The following is a 14,693-nucleotide window of genomic DNA, read 5'->3' as shown; positions in this document are numbered from 1 at the left end:
CAGCAGCAATCCTAGTCTGGGGGAAGAAACTTCAACCTGCCTTACTCAGGAAGTTCTGTCCCCGACTCCCAAGGCTGATGTGGGAGACCCTCATTAGGACCCAAAGATCACCTGCAGAAGCATCGTATTCTTGTATTTATAGCCCGAAGTGACTTCATTATCTACTTTTCGTTTGTTTCCTCATCCTCCTCGTTTTCTATTTTTTCATTTCAATGCCTACATTTCACTTGCTTACTTGTGCAATTCCAGCCTCATAGCTGCAGTATTACTTCGTAGGCAATTCGGTATCATTTTCCTAATGTCAGTACTAAAAAGAAAAGGAGATAAAGTGGATGCGCTAAGCCATAGAGAATGAAAGCCAGCAAGGCCCATATGGGAGGCCAGTTGGGGGGTAAGAAGACCAGAGAACCGCCAAGGTCAGCCTATCAGAGGACTAGCGAGAAAAATGAGGAAAGCAAAGAGAAGCAGCAGTGCAGAGAAATTCAATTAATGTCAGTAGATGGGAAGGAAGGAAAACAGCCCCGACCTAAGGCGTACGCCTGGCCTGGGCAGGCCGAGAACCGGCTGAAGAGGAAACATGTCTGTGTATGGTGGTCCGTCTTTGAGCTGAGGGGCGAATCTAGCAACCCCTTCCTTCCCTCCTGCCAGACCTTAAGAATAGGGACTTTATGCCAGAGCCAATTAAAGGGCTATGGAGCTGAAGGACTAGGGACTGGAGTTCGCCTCCCAAATTCCAGCCTGGCCAGCTCCGGGCTCTTTACCCCGGGGAGGAGCGAATTCCTGGGAACCTGATGGCAGCGGGTGGGGGCGGGGGAAGAGGATGGTGGTCGAGGGCGGAACCATCCGGTGAGGAAATAGTGGCTTCTGGAAACTTCCGTGGAAACATACAAAACCCCTTTCCTTCACACAAGTGCCCCAACCCTCCTCTCTGCAATTGGAGAAGGGACTTTAGAAAAATTGGTCTTTGCCGACCCTGACTGTTGGACAGCGCCCCCTTTCGTCCCGGTCGGCGCGGCCTCGAAGGAGGCGCCACGTGGAGGGAGTCCCAGCCGCCTGCGAAAAAGGCAGGGCGATTCCGCTGGGACTCGGAGCCGAGCCCGCCCCGCAGCCCTCACCTTCGGGTCCTGAGCCGCTTCCTCCGGTGGAAGGCGGGTCCCCAGGGGGCGACCGGTTCCCCGCGACCCTGGAGGGCGCGCTGCGGGCAGAACCGCGTCGGTGCTGGAGATCCCTCCCCAGGGCCGGGCGCGCTCCCCACGCCCTCCCCGGGCGCGCCCGGCTCTGTGGGGCGCTCGCAGCCTCTGAGCCGCGGCCCGCGAGGAGGCCAGGGCTTGCCCCGCCGCCGGGCTCTCTACCCCTGGGAGGAGGGGGAGGAAATCCCCACCCCCCAACTTTCAACGACCGACCAGTGATCCCCTCCTACCCTCGCCCAGCCTGCTTGCAGCCTTCTCCCAGGGGTCTGAATCCCCGGGGCCCTTCCTTTTTTAAGGGTCTCGCGCACACTGTGATATGTTTTAGCTGCAACATATTAACCCTTTTAATACCCTAGCATGACACTGTTAGTGAGGACCTCATGTGGTTGGTGACCGCGGAAGGGCACATTTGAGCCTCTTCCCCGCCGTTGAGGCATAGGCTCCCCTCCCCACCCGTGAGGCCGAGGAGAGGGACCCAGGCCGAAAGGCGGCCCGTCGGGGCAGAGGGCGGCCGCCCAGCCTTCCCGCCGTCGGCGCCCACCGCTCGGCCCCAGCGGCCAGAGGCGTCCCGCATCTCGGTCCCCGGCCCCTCGGCGACTCCGCCGTCGGGGCTTTTTCCGGGAAGGATGAGGCACCGCAGAGCAAAGGCAGGCAAGCCGGCTCCAGACTCCCAGGTCCTCCCTCCTGGACCCGCGCGCTCGGCCTCCCTCCCCCGTTAATATTCTTCATTAATTTCGGAGGCAAAGATGTCCAACTTTGGGGGGAATTTGTTTCATCTCTCCTAAATTCAGAAACGGAGTCTTCAAAAGTCTTAATGTATGTGTTTAGTTTTTATCTAGCATTCAAATGAATGCGAAGCCACGGATCGAGTCCCGTCACTCATTTGGGGTTAGCTTCTCCCGATATTTCACACGGAAAACAAAACTGGGTTCCTCTTATTTGTACTTGTCCTTAACCTTTGCAGCAACTGCTGTAGATGCGGCTCTATCCATTCTCTAATAGATTTTTACCAGGGGCTGGTGACAGAGAACTGATTTCTTTTCTATTAGGGTTTAGCACATCTTTGTTGAAGGCCTGTAGAATGACCAGGGATTAGATTTGCATCTCTTAGACGCCCTGTGTGGTCTTTGTGCGAAGCTTGTAACTGTTAAAAATGACTTGTTAGGAAGCGTGTGGGCTCTCATCGCTCTCCTTTTGACAGAATGATTGTGAAATTCAGATTGGCCCTGTAGGATTTAGCCCGCAGATTCCACCTGAACTCTAAGCAATTAGACCCTAATCTCACTGCAATCATATTTGAGTTAGGATTTGTTGCACATTGTTTACTTCAGTTAAAAGCAGTGGAATATATATATATATATTTTTCTCCAGCTTTTAAAGTGAAATCTCCAGGCGTAAAACCTCAGGACTTCTTAGAAACGGTTTTGGTGGTGATGGGGATTTCTTTTCGGTACGGTTTCCTCCTAGTCCTCCCGCCCGCCCCTCCCCCATTTAAATAACTCTTCTTTCTTCCCCTGTGGCCACGCTAATGCCCGGAGCATCTTCTCAGGGGCTGAATTCAGGTCGCCTGGGAAGAACCGCTTGGAGATGACTCCCTGCTTCCAGGGGCGCCCAAACTCCGGCGTCCCCAAGTCCCCGACTGGGCTCCTCCGTCCCGCTGGAGCGCGGAGCTTGCCCGCCCTCGCTGGCTGGCGGGCTGGTCCCCGCGTGAGCTCCGTGCAGCGGGCGCTGGTCGGGTCGGGGGTCCGGCTTCCCGCGGCGGAGCAGACGCTTCTAAGGCGCCCGCCGCCCGCTCGGCCGCACGGCGACTGCGAGGCGGCGCGGTTACTGCGACCGCCGCGTGGGTCCGGAGCTGCCCCCGGGACCCACGGCGGCCCCTCGGCGCCAGGACGTAGGGAGAGGGAAGGTGGTCTTCTCCGCGCCTCTACCGGCCCGGCGGGCGTGGGGCCTCGCGGCCTGGCTGCGGCCAACGTCTAGGCCCGAAGCGCCCGGGGCGGCCTCCAGCCTCTCCTCGCCGGGCCCCGGCCCAGAGCGCGGGGCTCCGGGCGTCCCCGCGCCGGGCCGTCAGGCTCTCAGCGATTCTCAGGGCATTTCACCCCGCCGCGGTTCCCGAAGGGTCACCTACGGTTACTAACTGTCAAATCAGGTCACCTTCGTAGCATTATCTTGATCTGTGGTGACTTTATCGCCTTCGTTTACTTATCCAATGCGACTTTGTCACTTTATTTCCTCAGAACATCTCATTTGGGAGACACATGACAATGACTCCGGATTATCGGGATTTTTCTACTTTGATTCACAACCACTTATTTGCTCCCAGTGAGTTTGATTCGGTTCCCTAACTGACTGCTTCACCTTTCTTAGCACTATCGAGCGAGCCAACGATGTAAACAAAAATTTTCTAGCATGGAGGACCTCAATGCCGTATATTTGCGGGGGGAAGAGGGAGATACCACTTTTGAAACTTCCCAATAAACTTTTTAATAGCAAGTGCTCTCATTGTCACTTGTCTCAGGCAGAAAAAAAAAAAAATTACAATGTTCTTTGTACTTGATTCCACAGGAAGGAAGGAAAGCCAGCCTACAACCTAATTCTGCCTTTGTAACGAAAACATTTTAAATGAGGAGAAAGTACTTTGCTGACACTACTTATATAAATGTGAGCAGTGCTAGCTGCTTTAAGCAAGGGTGTTCTCTTCCAGCATTTTCTGCAGTGGAGTCTATTTTAAAGAGGCTTATCTCTTTGGATAATTCTTATAGCTAATTGTTCTTAACTTTATTAAGAATTCTTAAGGGTTCAAAGGAATAAAGGAGATTCTGTCTTGCTGTTGGATGGGGGGAGGTGGGAATGTGGTCTTGGGGGTGGGGAGGAAGGGGGGAACCAAGACTGTGATAATCTCTTTGACATCTACCAGGAGAAGTCTTGATCTATTGATTGAGGATCGCTGCTCTAAATGAGTCCTGTGTGCAGTTTAGTGCAGTTTTTCATTTGTGAATAGGGACTGTATCAAAATCCTAGTGCAACCATGACAATTGGGTAATCACACACAAGGCATCTTTGCTAATGGAGAGATTCTGTAAATATGTTTCTAGTGAATACACAGATAACAGTCACAGTGGAAGGGTCAGGTGCCACAAATCATAGATTACTCTGCCAAGGGTTGCCCGCCATCTGAGGCTTAGGAAGGACATTAACTGCCTTTGCACTCTCAGAATACTCTCCTCAGTTTGTGATTTCACTTACTTGACCCTACTTCTGTTATTAAAAAGCTGGCAGGCGCAATCAAGGGCAAGCAGGTTGGCTACCTACCCTTCTGGCAGCTCTCCAATATTCCCATTTAGCTGCCAGGAGACAAGGAGAGGGGTGAATCAGTCCTGTAAGCCTGCAGTAGCTAGAAGGTACCAGGAAAACTTTAGTGGCAGCAGGCGGATCCACCAATCAGCCCTGTTTCTAAATTCTTCACTTCATATATGTAATAAATTACTCTGGGGACTTCACTCATAGGAAGGTCAGGGAGGGGAATGATAAGAAGTGACTTAGGTATGGGAACTCTCAAGCAGTTTCTTTGGAAAGTAAGTTGTAAGTGCATTACTTGACAGCTCCAGTTTTGAAAACTGCCACAAACAGAAATATGATTTTCATTGCTAACAGGGAGCAACAATCAGGAAAAGTGTCCCTTATCAGATAGGAGTAGGGAAAAACCAAGAGCTTTTAATGAAATTTGGAGGATTATCACTTCCTGTCCATAGAACAAACCTCTGGCTTTTCACATTTGCTTTAATAGAGAAATCGGTGCTAATTTGATAAGATTCAGGTGCTCAACTTTCAGGGAAATGTGGAATTGAAATATATAAAAATAAGTTTTTCCTATCTTAAACTGAAACAAGCAGGTATTTGGCATACAAGAACATTGCAAAAGCAAAATACATCTCTCGCTAGTATTAGCATTCTTTCCTTGAAGATGTAAAATCTAGGAGTATATAACATGAAAGAATCATAAGTGTGAAACAAGACTTTCTAAGTTCCCTTTGTCGGCAGGATAGGCCCTTTTCTCATGCTCTTACGTTGGAAGTGGCTCTGGGATCTAGAATGAACTATCATGACTGACGATAAAGCCATCACTTTTACTAGTGGGTACCGTGAGAAGTAAACTGACTTCATTAATGAAGTCTTCTCCAAGGGATTTGTTTGTGTGAGAGGACTTATAGCACTTTTTGAACAGGAAAGAAAAGTACAATTCACTGAAGTATGAGTGTTCAGGATGGCTAGAAAAGTGTATTTTTGGAAGAATATTATATTTCTAATATGTCAGGTGGTCTCTAGATGTAAGATATTAAAAAAACTAATTTTTTTCAAAATTAGACTATCATTACATTAGCGTATTCTTAAAGAATGGAGATAGACATTACTCATCTACATTACCAAAGGGGAAAAATATTTAAAAACCAGATGACAGACCAGCCTTATAATTTAAACAATACTGAATGGTGAACAATCTTCCAAGTTCATTTAAGCAGGAATAGGGAGAAAATCTCTATAAAAGTGAATAAAAAAGATCTTATTGTACCGATATGCCTAATCCCCCATTTTATTCGCTTATAATGCAAATCATTACTTGCTCTTGCTACTAAGAGCCATTTTAATGTAATGGATTCATTTCAGACCCTCAAGAAAACCAAAGACTATGTCTTTTTATAAGTTTATGAGGAACTTTCAACTGGTCCCACCCAAGTTGGAGACGTAGATATATTTTTTTCTTGCTTTTTAAGTTAAAAGTTGGAATTTATGCTGATGAACATTTTCCATCTTGACTAACACTTCCTGCCAGAGAAGTTTTTCTCTCAAGAAAACAGATAGCAAGTGGACAAAAGGAGATGTCTAACCTCTGTGATTTGATAGTAGTCACATTTCCCATTCTTAAATTTAGAGCTGTAAACAACCATATTTTTTTTTTTCCTTTTGTATATCTGCTGTTAGTCAATACCTGTGTAGTGACTGGCACATAATAGTTGTTTAGTAAGTTTGCTGAATGAATAAATTTATGAAACTCACTATTTCCCTGACTGTAATTTTTTTCTGATATATGAAAATGTAAAGATAAAGGAGCATTATTAACATTTTTCTTTTCTTTTAAAAAATGTGAACAAAAAATTGTTAAAATTCTATGCGGGTTTGAATGACAGAATGCTCAGAATGACAGAAAAGTGTCCCCATTCTATGTCAGTTAGCAAGAGAGGAATCTGACTCACATTTCTCTGCCTATTCACATGAAAACTGTTTTAGGTAATGCTGTAATGTTTAAAACAAACAAAAACCCCCAAAGCTTAGATGTAACACAAAATGAACCCTAAAAATTAATGACTTGGAAAATCCACAGAGTTAATCTCTTTTTTACATTCCAGATTTAAACTTTCTATGGCACACCCACCATCAAGACCTTTAAAATTCTAAAGGGTAGTCATCTTCTGAAGTGGTGAGGGGACCAGAAGGTCACAAATCCCATCATTCATTAAAGGGTGGGGATAGGAAATGGCCAGTGTGGTCTCACCTACTAGAAATCGTGTTGATTGTTAATAATAATGCCGCAGAGGGCTGCTCTGTGGAAGGTGGTTGATGGCCAAGAGGAATCCATGATGCAGGTGCAATGGCTACTCTTGCTGTATTCCCCACTTCTTTCTTTAGTGAGCACCCCTCACATTTGTGTAGGAACTGTAGCTTTGGGGCAAAATGGAACCTTGGAGTGATGTCATTGGAGGAGAGATAATCAAAAGATTGGAAGTAGCTTCAGAGTTGGGATGCCCTGTGCCTTTTATTGACCCAAACAGCTACTAGAGCTTCTCTTCATTGATTTGGGGCCTGCTCAAGATGATATACATGTTAAGGGAAGACTGTACTGGCAAATTCTTCTCTATTTTGAATATGGAGCCTTTCATCAATGACTGTGAGGGTATTATTTCAAGAGGAAAATGTGTGTTTATGTACCAAGGACATCCCCCGCTTCAGCTGAGCTGTCCTAGAAGACATTTGCATGTGGGCAGCATTTTCTCAGCAAGATGAGGAAAACTGGAAGGAGTTAAACCATAATAGAACCCCAAATAAGCTGAGCCTTAAATCTAAATTCCATTTGTTTCAGACTAAAAATCCTCTTTTAAAGCACTCACTTGGCACGAAGATACTGGTATTACTTCCAGTTTATATCCAAACAGGCATTTACATTTTTAGTGGGTTACAGGTTATCCTTCAACCTGTGTTTCTAATAAGAAATGGAGTCACAAAAGGAACCGTTCTTTACCAACTGTTCTATACCATGTCTGGAATAATGGTGACCCACTCTTTACCCAAGAATTCTCCTCTTGATTCCCAGTTAGATAGGAGTTGGAATTTCGTCACCACCTTCATGCCAAAGTCAACTTTCTACGGTGAGAGGGTGATTATAAATTTGCTTAGCGCAAACAGTTGAGAGAAACCAAAAACAGAGGTTGACACAAATATCCTGTTGTCAGTGTACATCCAGTTTAGACATTATATAGAAGAACTAGGGGATATCACGCTAAGACTTAAAGATTTTGTGATAAGAAAAAAATATGGTGGTCTATTTATTGATTTTTTTCATTCAGTCAGTAAACAGTCACTGAGCGCTTACACCAGGCAAAGTACTAGGCATGGAGAAAAAGCAGTGCCTCTGACTTCAGAAACAATGTGTTTGGGGAAACAGTCATGTATATAGGCAGAGTTCAATGCAATGAGTGGAGTAATGTGAGCTCTGTGCAAAATGCAGCGGAATCCCATGGGAAGAAGCATGTGTATTTGGCAGGAGGAGAAAAAGTAATGTGTTGACTATTGAAGGAAGAGCAGAGTTTGTCAGGCATTCCAGGTGGAGGAAACAGCATGTGCAAAGGTCTGGAGGCAATGAGGAGCATACTGTGTTTAGGGAGTCATACCCAGTTTGTATTCTCGAAGCAGAAAGTGTAAAGAGAGGGTTAGGAGTAAAACTGAAGGGGTGGTACTGGCTAAGTGTTTTGAAGACCCTTGAAGGCCAGACTAAGAACTGTAGAATTATCTTGTAGCACATGGAAAGCCATAGAAAAAATTCAAACATAATCAGATGTGCATTTTAGAAAGACCATGTTGTCAGCAGACTGGACAATGGATTGGAAGTGGGGACAAATTGGCAACAGTGAGACTATATGGTGGTTGTTTCTACCTGCCTGCTTGGTATAAGAATGCTAAAGAGAACTACCTTTCACTAAATAGATACAAATTCTCAAACCCTGGCAAGAATAAAGGCATAAAGATAGCTTCCAAAGAGGCATCTTTTAAAGAAAAATGACTATTGACACTGAGTAAAGGTCGTTGGTTAATTTTGTATGCCCTGCGTATACCTTTTAGGGTCAAGGATGCGTTGCTCATTGTTTTACTTAGTTGTATGATTGACATCCACCTGAGCTGCCATTTCTGTTACTGTGTTGGAAGACTGGGTGGGGTTGTAGAAATTGTGCTACCAATTGTGTCTCTAGTTTAGCTTTACCTCCTAGTCTTTGTAAGACCTTGGGGGTGTCACTTTACCTCTTTGGGCCTCAGTTTTCTTAGTCATAAAGTGAGTGGCACAGCATAAGTTATTTGTAATGCCACTTTATTTGTATTGTTCTATGACTTGTGACTTTGTTTGCACTTACTAACCTCTCCTAATGTTTATTTCTTACTTCATCTGAATGATTTTTCACAATTTTAAGAGGGACAGAAATGTTTGGAAGATAATCCCAGATGTGTTATTTAGGGCAAAATTCTGTTTTTATTGCAGTACTTTTAACACAATTAGCCTTCCTCCTGGAAGTAGCAGGATATTGGTAGCCGTTTTGAAACTGTGGCCTTTCTGCTCAAATGAGTCACTTTTTATCCTCATATGAACAAAAAGATGACTATTTAATCACTTTCAAAGTCTATTAGGTTAAGTTGATAATTTAGCTCTAATTTTTAGGTTGTGGATTTTCCTTTCCAAAATGATTTGTTTCTCAGGTCAGATAATTGTATATTCTCAGAAAGCTAATGTATGGATAAAATCGTGGCCCTTAAAATTATAGAAAATGTACTGCTTCTAATAATAATTTCCTTATTTTAAATTCCTCATTTCCTTGGAAACTTTCTGTTATTTAATGCTCTTTTTTTTTTCACTTAAGGGCCTGTTTACATTAGTAATATATCTTCCAGAGCTCTGGGAGTTCATAGGGTTTGTACCTACAAAACAGCACAGCACTGTTTCTGTGCTTCAGAGACATGCAGGGGTCCCAGGGCAAATCAAAATGTTTTTAAATGTATGACATGTGTGCAGTTGATGAAAATTCATGAATTCTCTCTGCCAGGACTGCTTGAGCTTAAGTCATCAGAGAAAGGTGAGTATAAAGAATTTTATTTAATACTTTTAATTCTGGAATCCTTCCCATTCCTTGTGCTCCCACGTTTTAGTTCTGTTCTATTTAGTAGACTGATTACGAAAACAAAACAAAACAAAAAATTAGCAGCATGCTCTAAATTGCTTTTCAGAATTTCCTGCTTAAACCATCACTCAGATGTATAACTTTTAAAGAGGAATTGAAATGTGGTTTGAGAATGTAATCACGTACTATAGAACATGCAAAATACATGTGAAAGACCACACGAGTGCTGTTAATTTAACTGATTATACTTTATGCTTTAGAAATATTTTCAAACTTATCTTTTAAAATTGAAAAGAAAATATTGCAAGAAAATTTTAAGAGATAAAAAAAGCCAAAATGCTTTTGATATTGAGATCAGCTGTTTTAAAGTAAAAATCCATTCAAAGCAAAATAAAAGGCATTGTGTAGTGTGTGCTGGCTAAAACTGAGAATACAAGAGCATTGCAGTTAATTAGAACCAATCAACAGGATGCTTTGCAACATTTCTCACATCAGTGCACCATCTGATCTTCATAATACAAATTTCCCACAGCCTTGATGCAAAAAGGACTGGAAATAAATATTTGAGTCATTAAAATATATGATGTATTTCAATTGCTTTTTTCAATAATTATTTTTAGGTCATTGTTATGAAAATAAGATTTTGAAAATCCCCACATGTTTTTCTGTATGTGTTTTAGGGGGATAATCTTAGTTACAATTTTTTGGTTGTAATTTTATATGTGTTTGAACATGAGAAAAAAATATCAAATTTTGAAAATAAAACTTAAAGCATGAATTTGAGTTTTTATATTATTTAGGTATGATTACTGTACTTTTGAAAGATAACCGGGCTTTTCCTGGACTGTTGAGCCATTATATTCTGAGTGATTAATTACAAATAATGAAGTACTACATCATTAACAGGATACTGAACTAAGTTAATTGCATTAACATTTATATCATATATGTCTTAAAAGAATACACAATACTTAACACTATTATATTTCTACAGTTTATTCAATGCTTGGTTCTACTCAGAAGTTTTACTTTAGTTTCATTTATTTATACATCAGGAATTGTTCTATGAGGACAAAAATATGGCTTTTGCCATATTTCCATGAAGTTCATAGTTTGTTCATTATGAACAACATTTGTTTTCCTTTTCTTTGCCCCCTGCATCCTATATTTGATTTTATAATTTTATTGTGTGTGTGTGTGGGTGTGTGTGAGTGAGACAGATTCTTTGTTGTCTTCTCACATTAAAGGTAGAGCTCCCTCTGGGCCACTGAGGTGCTTCAAAACAGATTCATAAGACGGCTTGTTAAAAATGGTTAACTTGAATCAGAAATATATACATCTTGACAATAGCTTATAAGTTTTTCTCCCTTATAAAAGTTAATTTGTGAATGTCTAGCAGGTGCCTTTTTTAGAGGCAAAAATAGCTCTGAAACTGGTGCTATTAATAAGAGAATTGTCTTCCAAACGAGTAGATGATCCGGTCTCCTATATTTATAAAGTACAACTCGCTGACGGCAGTAATTTACCCTTCAGACTGCAATCATCTCTTGCGGAAAGGAGACGTGCTTTAGAAGAAAACAAATACAGCCCGCTTTTGACCATTTTTGGGTTTTGTTTGTTTGTTTTGTTTTAATCTCTATGTTTTCTCCTATCACATCACACAAGATGTTTTTTTCTCTCTCCGCTCCCCAAAAAAGCTTTCTGCTGAATAGTTTATTTCTTGAGCACTCATTGTATATTTCTGTAGAAAGAAAAAAATAATAGTTTCAAAGAACTATCTTCTCTTTAGAACCAAACTTTTTTTTCTTTGTACTCTTCTTGTCACAGATTTGATCTACTTCATTGCAGGAGGGTGTCTCTTAGCTGGGTTCTCTCTAGGAAATTTACTCTTTCTACTGCTTTACGGAGACAAATAGCTTTTATGGCAAATACTTTAGAACGCTCATCTTACAAGTACAGAAAAGACTATGTTAGGATGTAAATTTTTTTTCTGACTATAGAGCCTATTAAATGCATAGTAATATTTGTAACATTTTAAAAATCTGATCCATTTGCCTGTCAGGATTGGAGCAGTGGCTACAAATGTTCACTGCTCCATGAAAAGCAGTTTCAATAAATAACAGCCTGAAATGGGCTGTGTTGCAGTTAGTTTGGTTTATAAGAATTAGAGTAATAATGCTCTAAAATTCATATTAAAATAACTCTGCATATCTCTAACATCACTATTTTTTAAAGCAAACAATTTAAATAGAAAAGTCATTTGATAAAAATAATTGGTTCGCGCAAAATGGGACTCACATTCTTCTGCCAGATAATGATTCAGCAGCTACTCTAACTTCAGTGGTACTTCATTAGATGCAATTCTCATTCATCTTGAAGTCTTAAGAAAAAAGCCACGTTCTTTATTTTTAAAAATTATTTTTAAAGAAGTAAACAAATGCAGGAGAATGGAATAAAATCTCTTTACTTGCTGTTATTCAATTCTTTAAACATTTTCCTAGGGGACAGGAATGTTATATGTTTAGTTTCAGGACAAAGACACCTTTTTAAATGAAGAGCTTAAAGAAAATCTATAAAGAAGTTCGTTTAATAAGAAGTAGGCTAACTAAGCTTTTGGTTATAAAAATTATCTACATTACAGATTAGAAAATAACTAATATCTAATGATCTTTAGAACTAATATAAAGTTAATCTTTAATAAAGAACATCCTTAAAAAAAATAAAAGCAATTACAAGCAACTTCTGGAGTGCATTTTGGGTAACGTCCAGGGGGCACATTTACTGTTTTTCTATGGTTTTCTATGGTAGAGCTGATTTAATTTGGGAGTTAAGAAAACCTATGTAACTTCAGAATGTTTTCAGGTAGTGGTTTTATGCTGGACTGGTTTTATGAAGGACTAGTTTTATGCAATTAAAAACAGAAACAAAAACCTTAGAATCATATAACATTAATTAACTCATTTATCAATTATGGATTATTATTACTGCTATTATTATTTTGCTTGAAAAACGACCAAGCTATACAAGCCAGGAATTTCATGTTCCTAGCAATGGTTTAAAGTTCTTTTGATAGGTTAGCAGTTAATTAAAAGCCCCTTACATGTGACTCATTAGTATTCATATTTATATTTTGAGACTCAAATGAATTTAAAAATTTAAGATCATTAAATGATTTTAGCTGCATGTTGTGTTAAGGCAAAAAAAATCTATTGTAAACTGATTGAGTTCATTTAAGAGAGTGTTTACATTTATGTTGCTTTTTAATGGAAAGTTGCTAAATGTAAAAACATTTGTTAAAATGTTTTATTTGTTAATGAAAACAATTCCATAGATATTAATAAATCTTCCCTTTCTTGACTTTCTATCAATTTTTAATTTATTTTAAAATAAAAATATTTATCTTCAAAGGAATGAGTAAATATATTTAGAATTCAAATTCACTTTAATGAAAGAGAGTTTAAAATCTCCAACAGGATAGTGAACTATTTACTTGGCTTCAGTTTGTCTGTCATGTACCTGATTTGACAGAACTAACTAGTGAAAACTAACTAACCAAAACCAGAAATCAACTGAGAGGATAGTCAAGAAGGAAAAAGGAAGACTTGCAGGAAATGATATTTTCCCATCAGTGGATAGGCATGCATACATTAAAGGCATAAAAGGCAGCAGGGGGAGAAACAAAAGCTGTATACCGAGGATTCTGCAAGTCTGAATTAACCAAATGGAAAAAAAAATGAAATCATTCTGCTTAAACTTGTTCACTAATAAAAGGAGAATCGCTTTTGTTAAATATGCTTGGTGTGATTATCAAGCAAAATTTTTTTCTCCCAGACATCTATGAATAAAACATGTGTTTGAGCATTAGGTAAACAAACAATAAATGGATGAGTTCAGTTGCAACATAATAACATTTTATTTAGAAAACATATATAATCATATTTGTATTGGCAATCCAAATTTAATGACTTCTTTCAGTAAAATTAAAGTGCCTCACAAATAGCATCTTATGCATAAGGATTGCTTATTCTTTGCCTATTTTTCTCTATTTTCCCAAAGAAACAGATTTTTAAGGTCTCTGCTGAACCATACATAAACTAGATGAAGCACGATTTCTCAGAAAAAAAATTCCTTTTGGATCGTCTTAATTTTAGGTTACAGATGTTGTAAAAATAAATTTAAAAATACATTTCTAGGGCCGAGAGAGAAAACGTTCTCAAGTCGAGTGTGGTTTGGGCTGATTTGAACAAGGCTCTGTGTGTAGCTGAACCACAGTCTTTGGCTTATTAGCCATTTCATTAACACAACATCTTCTGTAAACTATGAATGAGAAGAAACCATTTACAATAAGGAAAGCAAACAACAGAATGAATTTCCTGTGTTGGTGTTTTATAAGACTGTTAAACAGAAAATGGAGGGAAGAACTCTCTTTAGACGATATCACTTAATTAAGTAAAGCATCCTAATCAGAGTCCCCTCCAATTGTAATGACTGTAGGGAGTCAAGTACATTTCTCTCTATATTAGAGTATCTAACTGCAATGATTTATTGATATTTATTTTAGAAGTACAACACAAAAGCAATAAAACAGGAAAAGCAGGGAGAAGGGAACATGCTATTGCTTACTGCAGGTACAATCAGAGCACTTCAACAAAATTCCTGATTTTCTTGTGGAAGGTTCTCCTTTCGAAAATAAGAGCACATTTTGAGATGAGATTGTTCCTTTCCTGCATTTGACTTTTTCAAATATTCGCTGTGACGTTTCTTTGTCCATTGGGTGAATCATTGATTAACTTTCTTCGCTGCAAGAATCACCACAAATGAGTGGATGAGCACCTGCTGTTTTCCGCAGTGACATTACTGGATTGCATTTTACACTGATTTGAGTCTTAAAATACAGCTTCTCTGTATGGGAGAGAGATTTGAGACAGGAGAGTCAATACACTGTATAGTCAGACAGACATTGGCTGCCCTCCAAGCTGCACACAGCATAAACCTGTTTATCTGCCACATTTCACAAATCTCAAAAACATATGAATAATCAGGCAAGCAACTGGATAAGTGATTCACA

The 14,693-nt window shown here is 40.4% G+C and overlaps 1 long non-coding RNA gene across 1 annotated transcript in view; it reads left to right on the top strand.

Moving 5' to 3' along the window:
- The window catches only part of LOC118890756, a 36,071-nt gene that overhangs the window by 5,933 nt on the left and 15,445 nt on the right, over positions 1-14,693 (top strand). The gene's annotated exons all lie outside the window — the stretch shown is intronic.

Source organism: Balaenoptera musculus, chromosome 2, assembly GCF_009873245.2.
Source record: "Balaenoptera musculus isolate JJ_BM4_2016_0621 chromosome 2, mBalMus1.pri.v3, whole genome shotgun sequence".
Classification (NCBI taxonomy): domain Eukaryota; kingdom Metazoa; phylum Chordata; class Mammalia; order Artiodactyla; family Balaenopteridae; genus Balaenoptera; species Balaenoptera musculus.
Note: the sequence above shows the minus strand (reverse complement) of the source record. Positions and strands in the feature narration are given on the sequence as shown.